The 25,602-nt window shown below is 38.1% G+C and overlaps 1 long non-coding RNA gene across 1 annotated transcript in view; it reads left to right on the plus strand.

Annotated features, from left to right (window-relative positions):
• The window catches only part of LOC105484298 (uncharacterized), a 193,159-nt gene that overhangs the window by 32,014 nt on the left and 135,543 nt on the right, over positions 1-25,602 (plus strand). Inside the window, exon 2 of the long non-coding RNA XR_011610351.1 lies at positions 3,345-3,412. This is a non-coding gene — a long non-coding RNA (uncharacterized lncRNA). The remainder of the gene's footprint in view (positions 1-3,344; positions 3,413-25,602) is intronic.

The following is a 25,602-nucleotide window of genomic DNA, read 5'->3' on the forward strand; positions in this document are numbered from 1 at the left end:
CATCTCCCACCTGCATTTGCCTCAGGGTTATGTGTATCCTTTAATACTTAGTAAATCTTACTGTTTTGTAAGCTCTTTGATTTGTGTGATTTGTGTAAGTATGAGTTGAGCCTTTGCTTTTAAATATAATGCTGTTAGAAACCTTTATTTTCTAAATATTTAAAATATATGTAAATTAAATACTTCTAAAGAGGCGTACAACATTTAGCTTTTTAGCCTTATCTTCACTTGGAGATACATTTTTGAAATAATTCCGTTTAGTTTCTTTTTTTGGAAATTTGTAATGTTGCGTAATGTTCTTTCCTATGAGTTCCTCTTCCTTTTTGATAATATCCATTTAATTTCACATTATTCTCTATTTAATGTTACATGGGTCTTTTTTTTTTTTTTTTGGCATAGTAATTGAAATAGAAGAGAAGATCAGGTAGTTCCTTTATTTCTTGGTCTTGAAAAGGTGTATTAATGTATATAAATGCCAACACTGAAGCTGAGGTAAAAGGACTTACTGCAAACCTAAGGATTTTGAAGTGCTCTTTTGAAACAAACAAACAAAAAATTTGGCAGCTGATTATATGATTTATAAGCTGAATTTAGTTTTTGGAATTTTGATATATTAATTTAAAAGTTTCAATTTACTTTTACACTGCTAGCAAATGAATGGAAGCTTATACGTATGTGTGGGCCCCATAATAAAAACAAATTGCTATCTCATTTGACAGAGGTACCATGTGACCTTGCTAATTATAAAGCAAATGCCATGTTGCTTTATGAAAATGGAATGAATACTAGGTTTCTGTTGTTTTTTCTTCTCTATTATTATTATTCTGTTGTCTCTTGTATCTCCATTATGTATGTGTGGGTCTTGTAATTTTAAAATGTTATTTCATTTAACAGAAGTACCATGTGATCTGCTTTCTAATTATACAGCAAATTCCATTACCTAAAAGCATCCCATCTCTCTCCAGTGCTTTTCAAACATATGTTTTTGTTAAACTAACATTAAACACTGAGGAAAATTAACAAATTATAGCTATAAACAACAGAATTAATGAGTAACAAAGATAAGCAAAACCAGTCATAAACACACAGACACCCACACATGCATACACACACATATAACAAAGGAGTATTTCCAGATAACTAAAAGCAAAGAAATTATTTGATAAATGTTTCTAGGACAATTTGTTGTCCATATTGGGAAAAAAAAAAGATGTTTTATCTCTATGCTATACCATAAACATAAAGCAATTATAAATGAAACAAAGAAATAAAAATGAAAAACAAATGCTAAATTGGTTAATTATCCTGGCAATTACACTTCTAAATATCCTAAGGGAAAAAATGTTCATGTTGATCAGAAGATACACACAAAAATGTTCATCACAGATTATTTGTAATAGCAATACAAATAAAAGGAAAACAAAACCTGAAGACAATCGATAGAAGAGTGAATATATAATCATCCATTCATACAAATAATGCTTCACAATAGGCAGAAATGAATGAACAAAATGCAACACACAGCAATGTAAGGCGTGCAGTTAGATTCAATGTTATTAATAAAAATCTATTAGACAAGTTGAGTACAACACCCAAAGGTGCTTGTTTTGTTTGACAACCCACATTTGTTTAGATTTTTTAAGTGCATATACAATTTTATTTTAAAAAGAAAGATAAAATTCAGACCCTGAGTTTAAATAAATCAATAAATTTTCCTAAGAAAGGGGCAGAGAAATAAACGTTTCTTGAATGAGAATGAGGAGTCAATGGTCCAGCACAATTCTCAGGGTGGCTTTGGACTAACACAGTTTGCCTCCCTTTCTTGCTCATGACTCTCAAAAATAACTACATAATGTCCTGAAAATGCAACATCTTGAGATTAAGGGAGAGCTGGCCAGAACAGGTAAGGCTCTGTTCCAGGTACCCCCTCAACTCTCTCATCCCCATCCCAAGAATAGTATGTCCCTCAACTCTTTGGCCCAGTAACTCATGTGATCTTGTAGTATATGACCTGGGACAGACTGCCTTTAGGGTCCCTCAGAAGGTTGGTTATGCACAGTCAATACTCCAAAGCCCCAGTCAGCTTTTCTGAGCCTTGACAATCTGGCTCATAATGAATCCTAGGTTTCTATTGTCTCTGTTCTCTATCTGTAAGTAAAAAAAATCATGTCAGGTAACTTGTTGCGTGAGTTCTGTCTCACTTGACTCATAAACTGGTAACCAGTACATAGTGAACCTGTTTAACAAATGGATTTGTTTTAAAAATATGATAGACTTCACTACATATTGCAATCTGATGGAAATCATTGAATAGAAAGGGAAGACTGATGACGTGCTATGCTTTACATTGACATGAGAGAGGAAGGGACTAAATACTGAAGTGATTTATTTTAGTAGAGTGGATAGGAGGTCCTCATAGGAACAAGATTTTTTTCTTTTCTTTTTTTTTTTTTTTTGAGATGGAACCTCACTCTGTTGCCCAGGCTGGAGTTCAGTGGTGTGTTTTCAGCTCACCGCAACCTCCACCTCCTGGGTTTAAGCAATTCTCCCAATTCAGCTTCCCCCATGCCACCACGCTGGGCTAATTTTTATGTTTTTAGTAGAGACAGGGATTCACCATGTTGGCCAGGCTGGTCTCGAACTCCCAACCTCAGGTCATCTGCCTGCCTCTGCCTCCCAAAGTGCTGGGATTACAGGTGTGAGCCAAGGAATATTTTATGCATTGAAACTAAAAGAAAAACAAGGCATATTAGCAATACAACAAAGAGGTTAAAAGTATAGTGGAATCCTGAAATCTCTTGTTCAATTATTTTTATTTTAATTGTGAAATTGGAAGCAAAGTCACCAATTGATATAAAGACAATGCAAGAAAGTATGTCTTTATATATGAATAGTTGGAAAAAAAACAATTGCAAGAAATAATCTTCAAGACCACAGATGAATGAGTGACTAGGGCAATGAAGCAGTTAGCACTGAAGAAAGATTTGTCAACATGACTGTGGGTTTTTTTCAGCCCCATTTGATAATCATACTTAGGACTCAAAGTAGTAATTTATTTAATAATTGTGTCTTTTGGAAAAATTGAAATGTTTTATTAACAAGTGAGTTTTACTAACTGGAAGATGTACCATCTCTTAACCAGTACATTTCAACCCAGTGTTAGCTATTTATGAATTACTCACTGGAGGGGACCATAGATGTAGAAACTTAAAGATAATTATGGATGCCTAATTTTATCTTATTAAATCAATGAGATTATGTTGGAGAAGAAAAGATGAACTGATGCAGAATGGAAACAGATATACAACTTTTAATGTATAATCTATTTCTGTTCCCACTTGCAGGAACTTACCCACTGAAAAGTCCCTCCTGAGTCATTCGAGCAATCACCAGCTGTGCTTAATACATTCTGGTAAGCAAATATTGTCACATTTTCCTTGGAATCTGCCATCTATGCCCTCTTTTTTTTTTTTTTTTTTTTTTTTTGAGACCGAGTCTTGCTCTGTCCCCAGGCTGGAGTGCAGTGACCCTATCTCATCTCACTGCAACTTCCGCCTCCCGGGTTCAACCCATTCTCTTGCCTCTACCTCCCGAGTACTACGATTACAGGCGCGTGCTACCACTCCCAGCTAATTTTTGTATTTTTAGTAGAGACGGGGTTTGACTATGTCTGCCAGAATGGTCTCCATCTCTTGACCTCGTGATCTATCCACCTCGGCCTCCCAAAGTGCTGGGATCACAGGCTTGAGCCACTGTGCCCAGCCCCCTTATTTTAATTAGTTTGTTATAGGCCCTCACTGAAATTAGTAGGTACACGTAGGGTATTTTGTGGAACACTACTGCTGTGTTTCACTAAATCCATAAGGCATCTCTCTCTCTCTCTCTCTCTATTATTATTTTTTTTACAAAATGAGAGAGAATGCTTCTCCCCACTTTTGATTACACTGTATTAGACTGTAAATAAAATATTTTTGACTCTCCCAATCAATACCTCAAAAGCCGAAATAGGTTTTAGTGGAACAGAACTTTCACCCTTTATTTAAAGTCCCACTCCAACTTCTCTTTATTGCACTGGGATCCAATATAAATTCTAACTAGAGTGGGGCTAAACTGAGGAAAAAATTACATGCTATGTCCAGAATGGCCTTTATACAGCAAAACAAAATGTTCTACTACATATAGTGCTCTTTCTTTAGAGAGAGTTTTCTCATGGAAGAGCTTTAGATTCTCTTATTAAGCAACTCTTGAGGTGGGAGTTATTCCACTTGTACACCAGGTTGACCTAGGCTATGTATCACACCATAGACACAGCTTAAGTTTAGACTAAATTCCCACCAAACAGAGTTATTGTTTTTGTTTTGTCACAATTGATGCTTGGAATTTTAGTCCGCAATATTGAGCTTGATGTTACAGCACTTACTGGAGTAGCCATGGAAGATGTAATCAGTCCTCCACCTCCTATGCTGTCTTTTTGGCACTCTGACTGCCCAGAAATGTCTAACTTGAGTTCATTACCCGCAGTTACAAAATCAAAAGACAATATTGGGGTGAAATGAAATGTCCTGGAGAGTCAACCTCATGTATTTTCATTTATCTGATCTCTCAAATTTTGATATTCCAAATCTGGCGTCATCTATATCAAGCAAGTAAAACAAATGACCACTAAAAGCAAAAAGCATCAGGAGTATAAAAATGTGAGAAAGTTGTAGTTCTTAATTCACAAGACCTTGTAAGGTAATAGTGGACAAATAAACATAACAAATAACCTGGAGGAAGGGGAGACCAAAAAATTCTATAAGCACAAACTAAATTTAACTGGAGTATTTTTCAGGAAAAGAGAAATTTTGCTTATGCAGAGTTGGGGAGTTTGATTCAGGTAGCTACAAATAAAAAGTATTTATTTAGCATCTGTCATATTTCAGAAGTTGTGGTGCAGCGTCTTCCAGTAAATGGAAATGATAGAGTGACACAGACTTAAAACTTTTAGCATTTCTTGTAAAACCCAAAACCATAAAATCCCTAGAAGAAAACCTAGGAAATCCCATTTGGGACATAGGCACTGGCAAAGACTTCATCACTAAAATACCAAAAGCAATTGCAACAAAAGCCAAAATTGGCAAATGGGATCTAATTAAGCTAAAAGAGATTCTGCACAGCAAAAGAAACTATCATCAGAGTGAACAGGCAACCTACAGAATGGGAGAAAATTTTTGCAACCTACCCATCTGACAAAGGTCTAATATCTAGGATATACAAGGAACTTAAACAAATTTACACGAAAAAGACAAACGACCCCGTCAAAAAGTGGGAAAGAATATGAACAGACACTTTTCAAAAGAAGACATTTATACAACCAACAAACACATGAAAAAAAGCTCATCACCACTGGTAATTAGAGAAATGCAAATTAAAACCATAAGGAGATACCATCTCACACCAGTCAGAATGGCAATTATCAGAAAGTCAGGAAACAACAGATACTGGAGAGGCTGTGGAGATATAGGAATGCTTTTACACTGTTGATGGGAGTGTAAATTAGTTCAACCATTGTGGAAGACAGTGTGGCAATTCCTTAAGGATCTAGAACCAGAAATACCATTTGACCCAGCAATCTCATTACTGGGTATATACCCAAAGGAATATAAATTATTCTACTATAAAGATACATGCATATGTATATTTATTGCAGCACTGTTTATAATAGCAAAGACATGGAAGCAACCCAAATGCCCATCAGTGATAGGCTGAATTAAGAAAATGTGGCACACATATACCATGGAATACTATGCACCCATGAAAAAGGATGAGTTCATGTCCTTTGCAGGACTGTGGATGAAGCTAGAAGCCATCATTCTAAGCAAACTAACACAGGAACAGAAAACCAAATATCACCTCTTCTTACTCATAGTGGGAGTTGAACAATTAGAACACATGGGCACAGGAAGGCTAAGATTACACACTAGGGCCTGTCAGGGGGTAGGGGCAAGGGGACGGAGAGTATTAGGACAAATATCTAACGCAAGTGGGCTTAAAACCTAGATGATGGGTTCATAGGTGCAACAAATCACCATGGTACATGTATGCCTATGTAACAAACCTGTACCTTCTACACATGTATCCCAAACTTAAAGTAAAATAAACAAACCAAACTTTTAGCATTTCTTCTATATGAAGTATTATGAACACTACAGAATTAGTGATATAATCTCCTCCTGAGGTTTTAGACAATCCTTTAATGTAGGATAATATGCATGGTTGTTATTAACTGTCTTACTTTTCTTCTTTGCAGGTCCCTACTGCTAGCGCATTTACCTATGCCTGCACACATGGGACATACATATTCACATATTTTTCTCCATTAGATTCATCTTTACTATACACACACACACACACACACACACACACACACACACATATACATATACATATTTTTGATGGAGACTCACTCTGTCACCCAGCCTATAGTGCAGAAGTATGATCTTGGCTGTCTGCAACCTTGTCTCCCAGGTTCAAGCAATTCTCCTGCCTCAGTCTCCCGAGTAGCTGGAAGTACAGGCACATACCACCATGCCCAACTAATTTTTGTATTTTTACTAGACAGGGGGTTTCATCATGTTGGCTAGGCTGATCTTGAACTTCTGACCTCAGGTGATCCACCCACCTCGGCCTCCCAAAGTGCTGAGATTACAGGCGGGAGCCACCACACTTGGCCCATATTTACTATATTTTGAATACATCAGTACAAACTAAATCTTGCCAAGAAGCCATACCAATTTAAGAAATGGATCAATTAGCCCTATGCAGAAAAACAATATGCCATTGGAAACACATTTTTTAAAGTTACAATACAGTTGGTCCTCTATATGTGTGTGTTCCACATCAATGGATTCAACCAACTGCATATAAAAAATTCTACAAAGTTCCAAAAAGCAAAACTTGAATTCTTCCTCACCAGGTACTGCATTGAATCCACACAAATGAAATGATGTGTAGGCATAGTGTTAGGTATTATGGTAATCTGGACATGATTTAAAGAACTGTATTCAGGAGGTTGTATGCAGGTTATGTGCAAATACTATGTTAATTTATATCATTGACTTGAGCAGCTTCTCATTTTAGCATTAGCAGGAAGTCCTGGAACCAATCCCACACCAATACTGAGGGAAAACTGTATTTATTTTTCTACTCAATATTTATTAACTTTTGCAATTTTCAAAAATTATAATACACATATCAAATTGAAAAGGGGAAGAAAAAGACCATCTCTAAAGGATCTCATGTCCAGTACCAAGCATTCAAACCTTTGGTCTCAGGACTGCTTTTTGCTCTTAAAAAATACTGAGGGCCAGAGGGTAGCTGGCAAAATGGCTGAATAGGAACATCTCCACTTTGCAGCTCCCAGCAAGATCGACACAGAAGGCAGGTGATTCCTGCATTTTCAACTGAGGTACCTGGTTCATCTCACTGGGACTGGTTGGACAGTGGGTGCAACTCACGCACGCAGGGTGAGCCGAAGCAGGGTGGGGCATCGCCTCACCTGTGAAGCAGAAGGGATCAGAGGATTTCCCTTTCTTAACCAAGGGAGGCCGTGAGAGACTGTATCAGGAGGAATGGTGCATTCCGGCCCAGATAGTGTGCCTTTCCCATGGTCTTTGTAACCAGCAGACCAGGAGATTCCTTTTGGTGCCTGGCTAGTCAGGTCCCTCCTCCATGAAGCCCAGCAAGCTAAGATCCACTGGCTTGACAGTCTCGCTGCTCCACAGCAGTTTGAAGTTGACCTGGTACACTCCAGCTTGGTGGTGGGAGGGGCATCCACCACTGGTGAGACTTGAGTAGGCGGTTTTACCCTCACAGTGTAAACAAAGCTGCTGGGAAGTTTGAACCCGGTGGAGCCCACCACAGCTACCTGGGACAGATCACCTGGGGGAAGGGGCAGCCGTGGGCGCAGCTTCAGCAAACTTAAATGTACCTGCCTGACAGCTCTCAAGAGAGCAGCCATTCTCCCAGTCAGTGTTCAAACTCTGATGAGGGACAGACTGCCTCCTCAAGTGGGTCCCTGACTCCCAGTGTATCCAGACTGGGAGACACCTCCCAGTAGGGGCCAACAGATACCTCATACGGGAGAGCTCTTGCTGACATCTGGCAGGTGCCCCTCTGGGATGAAGCTTCTCCAGGTAGGAACAGGCAGCAATCTTTGTTATTCTGCAGCCTCTGCTGGTTATACCCAGGCAAACAGGGTCTGGAGTCGTCCTCCAGCAAAATCCAGCAGACCTGCAGCAGAGGGTCCTGGCTATTAGAAGGAAAACTAACAAACAGAAAGGAATAGTATCAACATCAGCAACATCAAAGACCAAAGGTAGAGAAATCCATGAAGACGGTGAAAAACCAGCACAAAAAGGCTGAAAATTCCGAAAACCAGAACTTTTTTCTCCTCCAACGGATCACAACTCCTCGCTAGCAAGGGAATAAAACTGGATGGAAAATGAACTTGACCAATTAACAGAAGTAGGCTTCAGAAGGTGAGTAACAAGAAACTTCTCCGAGCTACAGGAGCAAGTTCTAACCCAATGCAAGGAAGCTAAGAACCTAGAAAAAAGGTTAGACAAATTGCTAACCAGAATAACCAGCTTAGAGAAGAACATCAATGACTTGATGGAGCTAAAAACACAGCACGAGAACTTCGTGAAGCATACTCAAGTATCAATAGCTGAATCAATCAAGTGGAAGAAAAGATATCAAAGATTGAAGATAAACTCAGTGAAATAAAGACAGAAGACAAGACTAGAAAAAAAAAAAAAAAAGAATGAAAAGAAATGAACAAAGCCTCCAAGAAATACAGGACTGTGTGAAAAGACCAAATCTATGTTTGATTGGTGTACCTGAAAAGTGACGGAGAGAATGGATCCAAGTTGGAAAACACTCTTCATGATATTACCCAGGAGAAATTCCCCATCTAGCAAGGCAGGCAAACATTCAAATTCAGGAAATACAGAGAATGCCACAAAGATACTCTACAAGAAGAGCAACCCCAAGACACATAATTATCAGATTCTCCAAGGTCGAAATGAAGAAAAAAAATGTTAAGGGCAGTCAGAGAGAAAGGTCGGGTTACCCACAAAGGGAAGCCCATCAGACTAACAGTGGATCTCTCAGCAGAAACCCTACAAGCCAGAAGAGAGTGGGGGCCAATATTCAACATTCTTAAAGAAAAGAATTTTCAACGCAGAATTTCATATCCAGTCAAATTAAGCTTCATAAGCCGAGGAGAAATAAAATCCTTTACAGACAAGCAAATGCTGAGAGATTTTGTCACCACCAGGCCTGTCTTACAAGAGCTCCTGAAGGAAGCACTAAACATGGAAAGGAACAACAAGTACCAGCCACTGCAAAAACATGCCAAATTGTAAAGGCCATTGATGCTATGAAGAAACTGCATCAACTAACAGGCAAAACAACCAACTAGCATCATAATGACAGGATCAAATTCACACATAACAATATTAACCTTAAATGTAAGTGGGCTAAATGCCCTAATTAAAAGACACAGACTAGCAAATTGGATAAAGAATCAAGACCCATCAGTGTGCTATATTCAGGAGACCCACCTCATGTGCAAAGACACACAAAGGCTCAAAATAAAGGGATGGAGGAAGATCTACCAAGCAAATGGAAAGCTAAAAAAAGCAGGGGTTGCAATCCTAGTCTCAGATAAAACAGGCTTTAAACCAATGAAGGTCAAAAGAGACAAAAAGGCCATTACATAATGGTAAAGGGATCAATTCAACAAGAAGAGCTAACTATCCTAAATATATATGCACCCAATACAGGAGCACCCAGGTGCATAAAGCAAGTTTGTAAAGACCTACAAAGAGACTTAGATTCCCACACAATAATAGTGACAGATATTAACACCCCACTGTCAATATTAGACAGATGAAAGAGACAGAAAATTAGCAAGGATATCCAGGACTTGAACTCAGCTCTGAAACAAGCAGACCTGATAGACATCTACAGGTCTCCACCCCAAATCAACAGAATACACATTCTTCTCAGCACCACATCACACTTATTCCAAAATTGACCACATAGTTGGAAGTAAAGCACTCGTCAACCAATGTAAAACAACAGAAATCACAACAGACTGTCTCTCACACCACAGTGCAATGAAATTAGAACTCAGGATTAAGAAACTCACTCAAAACTGCACAACTACATGGAAACTGAACAACCTGCTCCTGAATGACTACTAGGTAAATAACAAAATGAAGGCAGAAATAAAGATGTTCTTTGAAACCAATGAGAACAAAGACACAATGTACCAGATTGTCTGGTACACATTTAAAGCAGTGTGTAGAGAGAAATTGATAGCACTAAATGCCCACAAGAGAAAGCAGGAAAGATCTAAATTGACACCCTAACATCACAATTAAAAGAACTAGACAAGCAAAAGGAAACAAATTCAAAAGCTAGTAGAAGAAATAAGTAATATCAGAACAGAACTGAAGGAGATAGAGACATGAAAAACCCTTCAAAAAAATCAATGAATCCAGGAGCTAGTTTTTAAAAATCAACAAAATAGATGGACCGCTGGCAAGACTAATAAGAAAAGAGAGAAGAATCAAATAGATGGAATAAAAAATGATAAAGGGGATGGCACCTCTGATCCTACAGAAACACAAACTATCATCACAGAATATTATAAACACCTTTATGCAAATAAACTAGAAAATCTAGAAACAATAGATAAATTTCTGAACACATACCACCTCCCAAGACTAAACCAGGAATTAGTCAAATTCCTGAATAGACCAATAATAAGTTCTCAAATTGGGGCAGTAATTAATAGCCTACCAACCAAAAAAAGTCCAGGACCAGACGGATTCACAGCCAGATTCTACCAGAGGTACAAAGAGGAACTTTTACTATTCCTTCTGAAACTATTCCAAACAATAGAAAAAAGAGAATCCTCCCTAACTCATTTTATGAGAGCAGAATCATCCTGATACCAAAACCTGGTAGAGACACAACAAAAAAAGAAAAATTCAGGCCAATATCCCTGGTGAACATTGATGCAAAAATCTTCAATAAAATACTAGCAAACCGAATCCAGCAACACATCAAATAGCTTATCCACCACGATTAAGTCAGCTTCATAGCTGGGATGCGAGGCTGGTTCAATATACTCAAATCAATAAACATAATCCATCACATAAAGAGAACCAATGACAAAAACCACATGATTATCTCAATAGATGCAGAAAAGGCCTTCGAGAAATTTCAACACCTCTTCATGCTAAAAACTCTCAACTAACTAGGTGTTGATGGAATGTATTTCAAAATAATAAGAGCTATCTTTGACAAACCACAGCCAATATGATACTGAATGGGCAAAAACTGGAAGCATTCGCTTTCAAAACTGGTACAAGACAAGGATGCCCTCTCTTACCACTCCTATTCAACGTAGTATTGGAAGTTCTGACTAGGGCAATCAGGAAAGAGAAAGAAAAACCCCATCATAAAGTGGGGAAAGTATATGAACAGACAATTCTCAGAAGTAGACATTTATGTGGCCAACAAACTTATGAAAAAAAGCTCAACATCACTGATCATTAGAAAAATTCAAATCAAAACCACAATGAGATACCATCTAATGCCAGTCAGAATGGCAATTATTCAAAAGTCAAGAAACAACAGACGCTGGTGAGGCTGTGGAGAAATACGAATGCTTTTATAATATTGGTGGGAATGTAAATTAGTTCAACTATGTGGAAGACAGTATGGCAATTCCTCCCAGATCTAGAACCAGAAATACCATTTGACCCAGCAATTCTGTTACTGGGTATATATCCGAAGGAATATAAATTATTCTATTATAAACACACATCCACACGTATGTTTACTGCAGCACTATTTACAGTAACAAAGGCATGTAACCAACTCAAATGCCCATCAATGATAGACTGGATAAAGAAAATGTGGTACACATACACCATGGAATACTATACAGCCATAAAGAACGAGATCATGTCCTTTGCAGGGATATGGATGAAGCTGGAAACCATTGTTGTCAGCAAACTAACACAAGAACAGAAAACCAAATACTACATGTTCTTACTTATACGTGGGAGTTGAACAATGAGAACACATGGACACAGGAGGAGAACAACACACACTGGGGCCTTTCAAGGGTTAGGAGGCTGGGGGAGGGATAGCGTTAGGAAAAATACCTAATGTAGATAACAGGTTGATGGGTGCAGGAGACCACCATGGCACATGTATAACTATGTAACAAACCTGCAAATTCTCCATATGTGCCCCAGAACTTGAAGTATAGTTAAAAAAAAATGCTTTCACTGCTATTAAAATGAGAAGTCAAGGGTGGATGAATTAGGTGTTTCTCACTTTCTGTCAAGAGAACCTAAATTTTTTTTATATTTTATTTTCAATTTAATCTAATATTATTCAAAACATTTCATGAACATGATTTAGAGAGTCAAATCACTCTTAAAATGAGAAATGAGAACACTTTGCTCCACTTGGCCCCAATCTGGAGGAAACCATTTCCAACCTTTTAGCTTTTTATTTTTCTTTTTCCTTCTATATTTCTAAAAAACATAATCACATTGCTATTTTTGAATTTTGAATTTCCTATCTTATCTAGAGATTCCTATCATACTCTCTTATATATGCCACCTATCCCAAACATTTTAGTTAAATTAATATTCACTGCTTATATTATTACATTATTATTATTTATAACTGATGACTCCATTGTATATTGCTTTCCTTGATCATCCTTTTATTTTTTGTGAGTTGCTAAGTGATTCATTCTTCTTTTGCCTTGTTTTCTTCTGTATAACTATCATTATTAATTTATTCTCAGAGTCTTACCAGAAATAGAAATCTCTTTTCAATGAGTTAAAATGTATCACATAGTATCACATAGTATGTTGATTTTTTAAATTTATTTTGGCGACATTGCTTTTCGGACCCTTCACTTCCAACTTGGTCTTTTGCTTTTTGGCTTTCCCATAGGACTGTGTTCCAGAGCTGCCCTTTTATCATCATTGTGAGGATTTGCTAAGTATCTCTTTCATCTGGATATCATATTTCTTGGATTTCATGTCTTATTCATTTGGATTTTATTCCCTTGATTCATTTGGATTCATTTAGATTCATTTGGATTTTATTCCCTTGATTTGGTGAGGGAACTTCTTACAGAAATATAAGAAATTTGCCTTTGGAGTAAAATTGTTTGAGACTTTGTACATCTGATAATATGTTTTTTTCACACTTGAGTAATTGATTGACTGAGTATAGAATTCTGTGTTGGAAATCATTTCCCATCAGATATGTGCAGGCCTTGCTAAGTTATTTAATTGTCCTCTAGCTTCCAGTGTTGCTGTTGCAGTGTCTGAATAAATCTTGTAAACTTTTTATTTTGAAATAATTATAGACCCATAGGAAATTGCAAAAATTTTAAAGTGTCCCCTGTATTCTTCCCTCATATTTCCTCAATGAAAACACCTGTACAGTTATACAATATTAAATGATGGTATTTTAATGATAACTTCTATGCAAATGACATTTTCTTTCTAAAATTTCAGAAAATGAAAACTTCCCTCTCCAAGTATTCTGAAATTTTATGATGCGGTATCTTGGTGTGAATTTTCCTTTTTCCTTATAGTGGGTCTTCATTTCTCATAGTTTGCTCTCCTCCACTTCCATTGCTATCTGCTCTTTTTTCTTTCTTGAATTGTATTGTTCTTTTTAAAAAGTTCTATTTAATTAATCCATGTAATATTTTTTTCTTTCTGTCTTTTATTTCTTTACCTTTATAGCAGCTGTCCTCAACGAGTTTTTTTGTTTTGTTTTGGAGACAGGGTATTGTTTGTGCTATTGCCTGAGCTGGAATGCATTGGTGCCATCATAGCTCACTGAAACCTTCAATTCCTGGGCTCAAACACTCCTCCTGTCTCAGCCAGAGTAGCTGCGACTACGGGTTGTGTGCCACCATGTCAAGCTAATTTTGTGTAGAGATGGAGTGGGGTCATACTATCTTGCCCAGGCTGGTCTTGAACTCCTGGCCTGAAGTGATCCAACTGCCGTGGTCTCTCAGAGTCCCAAAGTGCAGGATTCGAGGCTGGAGCCATAGTGTTTTTGAATGGTATCCTTTTCTTTTAAGAATACAATATCTCTTTTTTTAAAAAAAAGTCTCTGAGAATATTAATCATATTGCCTTTGAACATTTTTCTTTCCTGCCTCTACTTTGCTTTCTCTGCGTTCCCTTTTCCATATTAGGGTCTTTTCTCACACATAGGAGGAGCGGCCAGGAATTCCAGGCTTTACTTTTCTTTTTTTTTTTTTTTTAAAGACTAGAAATTCAGTGAGACCTGTTATCATCTCCACCCGACATTTCACCTTCAGTGGCACTTGAGGCCTCATTCCTGCCTGAACTCATACAGCCTGAGGGCTTGTCTCTTGGCTTCTACCAGAAGCACGTATCTTTATCTTATGTGATCCACCTGCTCTCCAGGTTCTAAAACTATCCTTTTATTTGCTCTCATCTCTCACCAATCCCATTTCCTCTGTCCTTGTAAATTAATACCGTAAATTATTAAATTACTTCCATTGTGACAGGGCGTGGAAGTAAGCATGTTCAAGTTGTGTGATTTACTCAGGAATTTCTGTCATAATGTTTAATACCTAATTATTACAAGTATATAGAAAGTGTTTTGATTTTGTGTATAATACTTTATAACCGATAACCTCATGAAATTCTCTAAAAATAATCATTTCCTAGGTAGATGATAATTTTTCTTTTATAAATTTGAAAAAAAAATTTCTTCATTCACTAGTGCTTATAAAATTATTTGTAAAAATTTTAGCTATTTATTTTTTCTGGTCTCACTTTATTGGCTAGTATTAATTTAAATTTATTTGAAAATAATTTTTGTCAATTTCTTGGATTTTCTCACTAAATGATAATTTGGTGATATAGTTTGGCTGTGTCCCCACCCAAAATCTCATCTTGAATTGTAATCTGCTTAATCCCCATAATCTCCATGTATCAAGGGGTCAAGGGAGAGACCAGGTGGAGGTAATTGAATCATGGGGGCAGTTTTCCCTATGCTGTACTTGGGATAGTGAGTGAGTTCTCACGAGATGTGATGGTTTTAAAAGTGCTTGGTAGTTCCACCTGCATTCATGCTCTCTCTTGCCGCCTTGTGAAAAAGGTTTCTAGCTTTCCCTTTGACTTCTGCCATGATTGTACGTTTTCTGAGGTCTACACAGCCATGCAGAACTGTGAGTCAATTAAACCTCTTTCCCTTCGAAATTGTCCAGTCTTAGGCAGTTCTTTATAGCACTGTGAAAACAGACAAATATATTTAGTTTTTCCTTTCGAAATCTGAAATATATATTTTGTCTTACTCCATTGGTTATCACGTTCAGAAATAAATCAAACTGTCAGCTTTCTTTTAGAATTCCTTAATGATATAGCCATTATTTTTTTCTACATACATATAGTTTGATTGTTTTTACATATATATCTTTTATTGTATTAATAAAATATTCCATCTTTCATTGAATCTTGCTTTTTCTAAAAATGAGATTTTCCAATCCCATTTTGTGTTTATTTTATTCACGTGTTCTTATTTATTCAGTAAAAACTTATTAGGTTGGTGCAAAAGTAACTGTGGCAGTAGCAAGAACTGCAATTACTTTGCACCAACAGAATACATTCCTAATAGATTCCATTCTCCAGTAATAATTTTTTCTCTACTTCTTTTATAGGTCACTTTGTTAAGGTAGATGGATATTGCTATTTTTATTGTGTGGATTTTTAAGATACTAGTAGGGAGCTTAAATTTTGTTAGTAAATTCTTAGCTTACTACCTTGAGCTAAGAAATAGCTCTCAGAAATAAAAATTGCTCAGAAATTGCTTCTCAGAAATAAAAGTTTAAATTTACCTTAAAAAATATCGAGGGACTGCAGACTTTATGTAGGTTGCATCTATCAATGTTTATCATATAGAAAATTAAAACTTTGATAGTGTAACAATGTCTATTTTTAAATAAAAACATATTGCATGTTAGCATACACAATATATTTGCTAATATATTTTCCAAAACATTAACAAAAAGATTGACTACAATTTTTACTTTTATGGAAAACACTTTAATATCTGGTTCATTAAAGACAGATGAATTCTTACAGGTACTTCCAGTTTCAATCCATTGAATCATGCTGTATTAGTTGCAGTATATGAATGAGACAGCCAGGTGGAAGGAGGTCCCTAGAGAAACTCCAACCAGCCTGTCTACTGAGGTGGAGCCTTGGGAAGTTAACGACTTTTGCAGCAGGGAGGAGCCTGGCCCTTTCTCTTCCTGTGTGGAATCTGGGATTTAAGTTGTCAGTAGGAAGTGCTCTAGCGGAGGGACTCTGGCCTTGCAAGAATACCTGTTTCCCCCTTTTCTTCTTTTTCACCCGGTAAAACCCTGCTTTACTTACCCTGTCCAACCATCTACGAGCCTAAATTTTTTGTAGCCGTGGAATGGACAAGGACTTCATCTTTAGCTGAAATAAGGGAAAGTCCTGCAACATTTTTGGTGCCCAACATGGGGCTGGAGAAGCTGTTAGTGAAACGTGAGCTCAAAACCTCTCACTGTTGCTTCTAAGCCTTTTCATCCTGAGACTTCTGAGGATGGGGGAAGCCATTCCCCCAGCCCCCATAGCTCCCGGGCCTTTTCATGGCCATTTCTTTCCCTTTTCAAGAACAACTGGTGAGCAGCAGCTTCCCTTCACCCTGCACTCCTTGTCAGGCTTAGACTCAGGACCCAAGGACCCAAGGCACCCAGGGCTGCTGTCTGGTGCTTTCCCCTATGAACCGCTAGAACCTTCTCCTTCCCTGGCCAAGAGATTCAGCTCCACCAGACGGTAACTTTTCTCCCTGGTGGAGAAACCACTTCCATAGGAACAAGAGGTTTTTCCCCAGGCATTTTTAAACTTTTTTTTTCCTTTCTTCTCCACCCTGTCAACATTTAACCTTTAAAGTTTTCCCCCTTTTCTAGGCCAGGCCCCCCAACTATCACTGTTTATATGTTCTGTAAAGCTTTAATTGTTAAAAAGGATTTGCGGGGCTGGTCTTGGGTTGTGACCAGTCTGGTGTGCTTTGCATGTCTGTATGGTTTCTAACAAACTTCTAAGCCTCCATCTCGTTTTGAATCCTAGGGGCATGGCTTGTAACTGCTGGTGAGGTGGCAAGACTTTGTTTAGCAATCCTGCTTTATAGAATAAGTTTCTTTCTGTTTGATATCTGCATGTTCTCTTAGCCCTGTTTCTTAAAGGGCCCCACCCAGCAACTGGGCTTCCTTCTGCCTCTCTGTGTGTGTACTGTGTGTGATGTCTGTAAAATGAGTTCTAACTTGGCCTAAAGAAAAGTGCTTGGATCAAGTATTCTTTTTTAAAGGAAAGATAAAAGCTGTGGTACCTTTCAGTTCACCTGATATTAATCTTTGAGAAATAAAACAGCCTTAAAGAGTATTGGTAAAATGCAGGTGTCACTAAAGTGTAAATAGGTGGGCTAAATTATGCAGGTCAGAGCCCAGGGTTGTTAAATGTTTTAAGGTTATAAACTCCTTTTTAGATTTTGAGAACTCTTTTACTTGCTGACTTCACAAATGGTAAGGCCTGAAAACACAGGAAACTAACCATACTCTTAAGAAGACAAACCTTGGCTGCAGTCAGCACACAATTAAAGCAACTTACCAAGTTTTACCTTAAAATTAAAAATTGCTAGCAGTTAACTGAACCTATGAGAAATAGATGTGCATGCAAAGTGTATAAAAACAGTAAAATGTGTCTTTTTAGTAAAATGTTGTAAGAAGGCATGGAAATAAAAACTTCTACCTAGGGTTAAATGATGGTTTTGAGTTAAATGAGGAAAAAGCTGACAGTTCAAAGAAGTGGTGGAAAAATTGTGGAAATTAATCTTGCAAAAGAAGTTTTCTGTGTGAGCATATTGACTAAATTCAAAAAAAGGGTATTTTATGGTTTTCCCGTAAATTGAGCATTGAAATAAAAGCATGATAGGGTATTCTTAAAATACTAATCTGCTCTTTGGCATAATTTATAAAGGGTTATATAAGGTTTTTACTTCTTTAAAATGTCTGAGTCATCATTTTGGCAAAATAATGTATTGTAATCTGGAATTATATATCATAATATCAAGTGATTCTCAAAATCAAACTTCAGTTTCAAAATGGTCTTCCCTGGCTTCTGGCTTTTCTAATACTTCAGAGGGCCTCTGAAGTGTTTAGAAAAGAGAGGTAAACAAGATTATTTGACATGTTTAGGAAAATGGGATTGCCAAAATGATGTTTCAGTCTTCTTTAGGTTATATCTTGATGAATAATGCTGAAATATGTTCCAAAATTATATGGGATTTCTAAAGTTCTAATCTCTCAGTATAGGCTATCAAATATAATTAAGATTTTTGTTATGTTGTTGTAAACCACGGAGATAACCAAGCTTGTCAGTTGTGTTTCTAACTGTAATTACCCTGGACATTTTGCTCTTCATGGACAATTGTTGTCTTATTTTAATATCTTTCAAAACATAGTTTGTAACAAGCTGTAGAACTTTAACAGGTACTCTCAAATACAGACTTTGGATAACTTAGGAGATTGTAACATTTTAATAAAGGAAAATATACAGAAATAATAAAAAGCTGACATGTTCACAAACGTCAAGCAAAAGAAGTTTAAGTGGACTGAACTCAGAAAGCTGAAGCAATCTTTTTAACCTTTGCTTGTAATATTGCTTATCCTTGTTTTTTAGCATCAAACAAACTTAGTTTCAACATTTATGACCTTTAATAATTAAGCAAGTTATACTCGTATAATCAAAATTCGGAGCATGTTTGTTTCTCTCTGCCTGGTTCCTCCAGAATTTAGAACCTATCTGTGAGTATTCTTAACTTTAAGGTAATATAAATCTTTGCATCAGTGCAATAAGAATCCATTTTTCTTTAGCAACAGGATGCAATTCTGGAAAATGGATACTTTACCAAGGCTTTGACTGGATGAGTATGCTTCCCTTAAGGGAGTCAATCTCAACTTGCAGAGCCAATAACAAGCCAGTGGGGAAACTGGCCTCATACTCTCATGTACACAGTCCCTGTACAGGGTTCCTGTCCTGTGGTCAGTAAATAATGTCACTTTCTAACAGGTCTAGGAGCTCTAAGTTTATCTTGGGACCTTAAAAGGAGAGAATCACCTAACTCACAGGTGTTTGAGAATACAAACCCATGGTTAGTCTCAGATTTAAAAGGTCTTATCTGAGATTCTTTATGAAACAAATTTCCATCAAAGCCAATTCAAAAGGCCTATGTAGAAATAGTTACTCTTGCTGCATTTTATACCAATTACCAGGCCAAGTATAAGACTAAAGTCTGTTTTGCAAACAACTCAATTCTATTATGATTTTTAAAAAAAAAAAAAAACAAAAATCAGGACTGGAGAGAGAAACTGTTTCAAAACTTATACATTTGTCATTATTTTTAAATTTTATTTTATTTTTTGAGATGCAGTTTTGTTCTTGTTGCCCAGGCTGGAATGCAATGGTGTAATCTCAGCTCACTGCAACCTCTGCCTCCCAGGTTCAAGCGATTCTCCTGCCTCCAACTTCCAAGTAGCTGGGATTACAGGCATGTACCACCATGACCGGCTGATTTTTAGTAGAGATGGGGTTTCTCTATGTTGGTCAGGCTGGTTTCAAACTCCCAACCTCAAGTGATCCGCCCACCTCAGCCTCCCAAAGTGTTGGGATTACAGTTGTGAGCCACCACGCCCAGCCATCATTAAATTTTAAACTCACTAGTTAAGTTTTTGCCGACATCTTAGATGAACCCTGTTTGTTCTTTTGAACCAACCAGCAATCTCTGACAGCAGCTCAGAAAGAACAAGAGGGATGGGTAATGTAAAAATCTGGATTAATATTATAATTCTGAGCAATTATCCTGCAAATCCTGCCAAGTGATGGAAATAAATAGGGTGCCCATCACCCAGAGGTTTCCTTTTTGGGAAAGTAAAACAAAGGGAACTAACCAAAGACAAGCACCATGTACCCAAGTCCTAGCAAGCATAACTATAGCCACCAGTTAGCTGGGTGTGTCACAAGACATCCTTTTCTCTCCCTTGTTAGAGGAGGACTCAGTTCCACAGTTTCATCTTAGTATTTGGCTTATGATAAGGCATCTATGCAAACCCCCGAGACATATTTCTGTCCAAAACTCAGTTACAAACTTCGGGTCAAAGCCCTGGGGGCGGGGAGTCCTAGATCTGAGGAACCCAGAGGCAAATGACAACAGAGGTTAAAAGGCACAGCACAGGTGAGCGTGGCTGATTCCTGCCTATTAAGCCAAGTCCAAGCTTCCTGTTTCATAGATAAAAGCCACGTTAGTATCCATGGTATAAATGAGGTCTAGGGAACTCCAAGGCTACTGACAGTAGGTGGGAAGGAGATTTAGGTGAAAGCACATAATTCCTAGTCGCTAGGCTCCCATGTTTCATGGGTACAAGCTCCTTTTGCATTCCTAGACCTGTTAGAAAGTGACCTGCCAAGGTCGCTGGGACTCAGGAATGCAAGGACAAAAGAAGGGAAAGAGGACAACGCTCTTTGCCCTCTGTCTCATGTACCCTGGAAATCTGCTAGGAAGAGAAGGGAACCAGTGATGTCTCCTCCCTTTTTCTATATGAGTAGACATTGATCTTCAGTCTGTACTCCTTTAGAATGCAACCAGAACTCCTGGGACTCCTTTGAAAAACCACCTTTTCTCTTTCCTTTCTTCTCTTCTGTCCTCTCTTCACTGATAGGCAATCATGTCTCTGTACTACTGGACACTCCCCTCACGCATCCTCCAAACTAGGAGTTAATTTCCCAAACCTTAAACTGGTTGGCTTAGGATTGAGCTCAGGGGAAGAGACCCCAGAAACCCAACATGCTGGCAAAAGGGTAAAAGTTTTTTCAACCAGTTGGGCTTTTTCCCTCCCTTCTCCCTGTGCAAAATGGTAAAAGGCCTCAGAATTTTTGACCTGTCCTTACCCCTCCCTTTGTTGCATTTTGATACATGTGTTCTAATGACCTGGTTTGACTGTTTTTGCCTTCAAGCCATCAAACTCCAAACGGTCATGCAACCAGAGCCTGTGACGATGGCCCCTTCTGCTGGGCCTCTGAGGGAGCTCTGACTGCCATTTCCCCAAAACAGTGCCCCTTGTCAGCAGGAAACAGTTAATAATGGTCTTCATCTTTACCTTTAGTCTAAAGGCAGTTAGATGTACTTCTTCAGAGTGGGCATTGAGACAGCCAGGTGGGAGGGGGTCCCTGGAGAAACCCTAACTAGCCTGTCCACTGAGGTGAAGTCTCATGAAGTTCACAACATTTACAGTGGGGAGGAGCCTGGTCCTTTCTCTCTCTGTGTGGAATCTGGGATTCAAACTGCAGGCGGGAAGTGCTCTAGTGGAGGTACTCCAGCCTTGCGAGAGTCCCTGTTTCCCTGTTTTCTTCTTTATCACCCAACAAAACCCTGCTTTACTCACCTTCTCCAATCATCTGTGAGCCTAAATTTTCATGGCTTTGGGACAGACAAGGACGCTGTCTTCAGCTGAACTAAGGGAAAGTCCTGCAACATGAAAAAAAACAAAAAATCCAGACACACAGATATGTAGTTAAAAAATACATATTTTGGTAGCCTTTTTTAGAACATGATGGATGTTGTACTTTTATACTACACCAAAATTCAACAACTTTCTCAGTAGTGGTTTTTTAAAAATTAGATAAGATGTAGAATCTGATATCTGAAATTTTTGTACTATGTCTTAGGAAGCTGTCAAATTCATTAAGACAAAGATAATTTTTCCAAATTAGAGCTTTTTCTCAGAAGCTGGAATTTTATCCTTAGTCATTATCGGTTTTTTTGTGTGTGAAATGACAAGTTTACTTCATTTGTTCTCAAGAACATTTCAGCTGATTACCCACATCTGAATAAACGTTTGACTCTCAGTCATTATTTCAAATAAAAATGATACTGTTTAAGAAAAGCAGCTAGTTCATTTCACAACTCGAAACAATCATACAAGTTCTTTATTGGGGAATAATACTATACTCTTGTTTGCAGCAGATGTGCTTCCTGTGCACTTCCCATTTTTCAAGCAGAATGTTAAAAGTAAGTGCTCAAGAGTCAAGAGTTGGTATGATTAATACATTTTTCTTTCTTTATCAATGTATGCAACTTATAAGTAGCTTTTGCTTGTTTAGTTACCTAGCAGTTTATTGATTTATTGCTTATTGATATTATTTTTACTGTTAGCGTGTAGAGGTAAAGAATGCAGTGATCATACAGTTTGATGCCTAAGGCACCATTTTTCCACCGTTGCTTTTGTATAATTAGTGTAAATGCTAGCACAGTGAGAAAGACAAATAATGTGTTAGTGTTATTATGAAAATTGTGACAAAGCAGTTCCCTGAAAGTGAGAAGTGACAACATTCTGGCAGCCCTCACTTGCTCTCAGTGCCTCTTCGGCCTCAGTGTTCACTCTGTCCACACTTAAGGAGCCCTTGAGCCTGCCACTGCACTGTGGGATCCCCTCTCTGGGCTGGCCGAGGCCAAAACCGGCTCCCTCTGATTGTGGGAAGGCGTGGAGGGAGAGGTGCCGGCGGGAACCTGGGCTCCACCGCGCTCCTGGGCCAGCAGGCCCCACACTGGCACTTGTAGGGGGCGGTGGAGGGATTAGCATCTGGGCCAGCAGCTGTGGAGGGTGCTCTGGGTCCCCCAGTTCTCGCTGGGCCTCAGCTGCCTCCCCGCAGGCCAGGGCTCGGGACCTGCAACCTGCCATGCCCGAACCTCCCCCCTGGCAGTGGGCTCCTGTGTAGCCAGAGCCTCCCTGAGGAGTGTCACCCCCTGCTCCCCAGAGCCCGGTCCCATCAACTGCCCAAGGACTGAGGAGTGCAGGTGCAGGGCGTGGGACTGGCAGGCAGCTCCAGCTGTGGCCCAGGTGCAGGATCCACTAGGTGAAGCCAGCTGGGCTCCTGAGTCTAGTGGGGACTTGGAGAACTTTAGTGTCTAACTAAGGGATTGTAAATTCACAAATCTGTACTTTGTGTCTAGCTCAAGGTTTGTAAATACACCAATCAGTACTCTGTATTTAGCTAATCTAGTGGGGCCTTGGAGAACTTTTCTGTCTAGGACTCTGTGTCTAGCTAAAGCATTGTAAAACGGACCAATCAGCTCTCTATAAAATGGGCCAATCAGCAGGATGTGGGTGGAGTCAGATAAGTGAATAAAAGCAGACTGCCCAAGCTAGCAGCTGGCAACCCCCTGGGGTCCTCTTCCACACTGTGGAAGCTTTGTTCTTTCGCTCTTTGAAATAAATCTTGCTGCTGCCCACTCTTTGGGTCCATGCTGCCTTTATGAGCTGTAAAACTCACTGCGAAGGTCTGAAGCCTCACTCCTGAGGCCAGCGAGACCACGAACCCACTGGGAGGAAGGAACAACTCCAGACAGGCCACCTTAAGAGTTGTAACACTCACCAGGAAGCTCTGCAACTTCACTCCTGAAGGCAGCGAGACCATGAACCCACCAGAAAGAAGAAACTCTGAACACGTCCGTACATCAGAAGGAACAAACTCCAGGCACACCATCTTTAAGAACTGTAACAGTCACCGTGAGGGTCCGCAGCTTCATTCTTGAAGTCAGTGAGACCATGAACCCACTAATTCTGGACACGAAAGTTTCTCTGAAATCCGCATAAGTCTGGAGAACGTACTTAGAAAACCACATGTTTAGTGGAAACATATTAAGTTATTTTTTGGGGAAAAAAAAAGCATATTGAAGAAATAGTCACTTTGACTAAATGCTAAGAAGTCTACACTACTACCAGAAAGGAGAGATAGTGTAGTAGATGATACATTTATAATGTGAAAACGTAGGTCTGATTTCCAGCCATGTAACTTAGTATCTCTAGGTATATAGGTCAGTAACCCTGTTTTTATTTTTCTTCATCACTAAAATCTTTTGGTGTAAGTGTAAGAATAAAAGAGTACACACAAATGCATGCATATATACAATGCCTGGAATAAATAATTTATACTATTTTTTGTTGCAAACAAGGCATATGATTACTAGTATAATACAACTTTTGATCCTTTTACCCCACATTTAGTAAGATTAATTATAAATGAATGTAGTAGCTTGCAGTAAAAGAGTCAAATTTAACATATGAGCCTTGACAGGTGATTCATTCTAAAGATAATAGCACTGGAAAATTAATGCAGATAAGATTATATTATTCAACTGTTTGAAAAAAAAATTACCGTATTTCATCATTGACTATCCTTTTTGGGCATCACCATTTCACTCACTGACTTTCATGTGTGAGTCACTGTGACCTAAGTCAGAGTAAAATGTCACAGGAGTTGGGAGAGAGAGCTAATTAGCAAGTCTGTGACACCACAAAAGAGTAATGAAAGAAATGGGCACTTGTTTCTTATTTTAGGAAAGTATTCTTCACATATAAAAATGACTCAACTGTTGCAAAAATTCAAGAAAAATTGAATTTTTATCTTTGTCCTACATAAGAACCTAAAGTGTGAAAATGAGAATAGTACAGATATATCAAGATCAGGCTTCCATTCTGTTTAGAACTATTTCAGTTGCTATTAGAATTAAAAGAAGAATGTAGAAGACAAAGAATATTTGAAGCTGTAATGAAAAGGCCATTAACTTTGGAGTCAGATAGGCTGGATTTACGTTTCAGCCCCGTTAATCTAAGTATAACTGTAGACAGTTCCTTAACTTCCTTGAAACCTGATTTCTTCGATTGTAAAAGGATTATAAGATAATTACCACATGACAATTCTGAAGAATTAATGAGATAAATTACTTAAAGTACATAATGTCCCTACAAGAAATGAGTGTTCAATAAATAGTAACTGAAATCCATATAAGTCTGGAGAACATACTTTGAAAACCACATGTCTAGTGGAACCATATTAAGTTATCTTTGGGGGAAAAAAGCATATTGAAGAAATAGTCACTTTGACTAAATGCTAAGAAGTTTACACTACTACCAGAAAGGAGAGATAGTTTATCCTTTTATAATGTATAACCCAGCCTGTCCCTGTTTATTGCCTCACAAAGTTGATTGTGGAATATGAGGTTTTCAATACTACTTAAAAGGGCTAGTTGATTTGGTCAATTCAACCAATATATATCTCATTTAAGGAACTCAAAAAATTCAGTAGTAAAAGCAGTTGTTTTCTTCTCTACAGATGTATGGAAATACAGAACTGAGTTCTTATTAAGATAGTTTTTAGTATTTAAGAAAACTTAGCAAGGTAATGATCATGATTTTGAATATAGTAAATGGTGTCAACCAAAGCAGCAAGAAAACACCACAGATTTTCTATTGCAACCTGTTTCACCCCACCAGCTTCACTTCCAATGATTGTTCCTACTCTGCTCTTCATTTTCATGTATTCGGTAGTTTTATTACTATTCTTATGCATCATATAATTTACTAACACATGTTTATTGATGAAAC

The sequence above is a fragment of the Macaca nemestrina genome, chromosome 12 (assembly GCF_043159975.1).
Source record: "Macaca nemestrina isolate mMacNem1 chromosome 12, mMacNem.hap1, whole genome shotgun sequence".
In the NCBI taxonomy this organism is placed as follows: domain Eukaryota; kingdom Metazoa; phylum Chordata; class Mammalia; order Primates; family Cercopithecidae; genus Macaca; species Macaca nemestrina.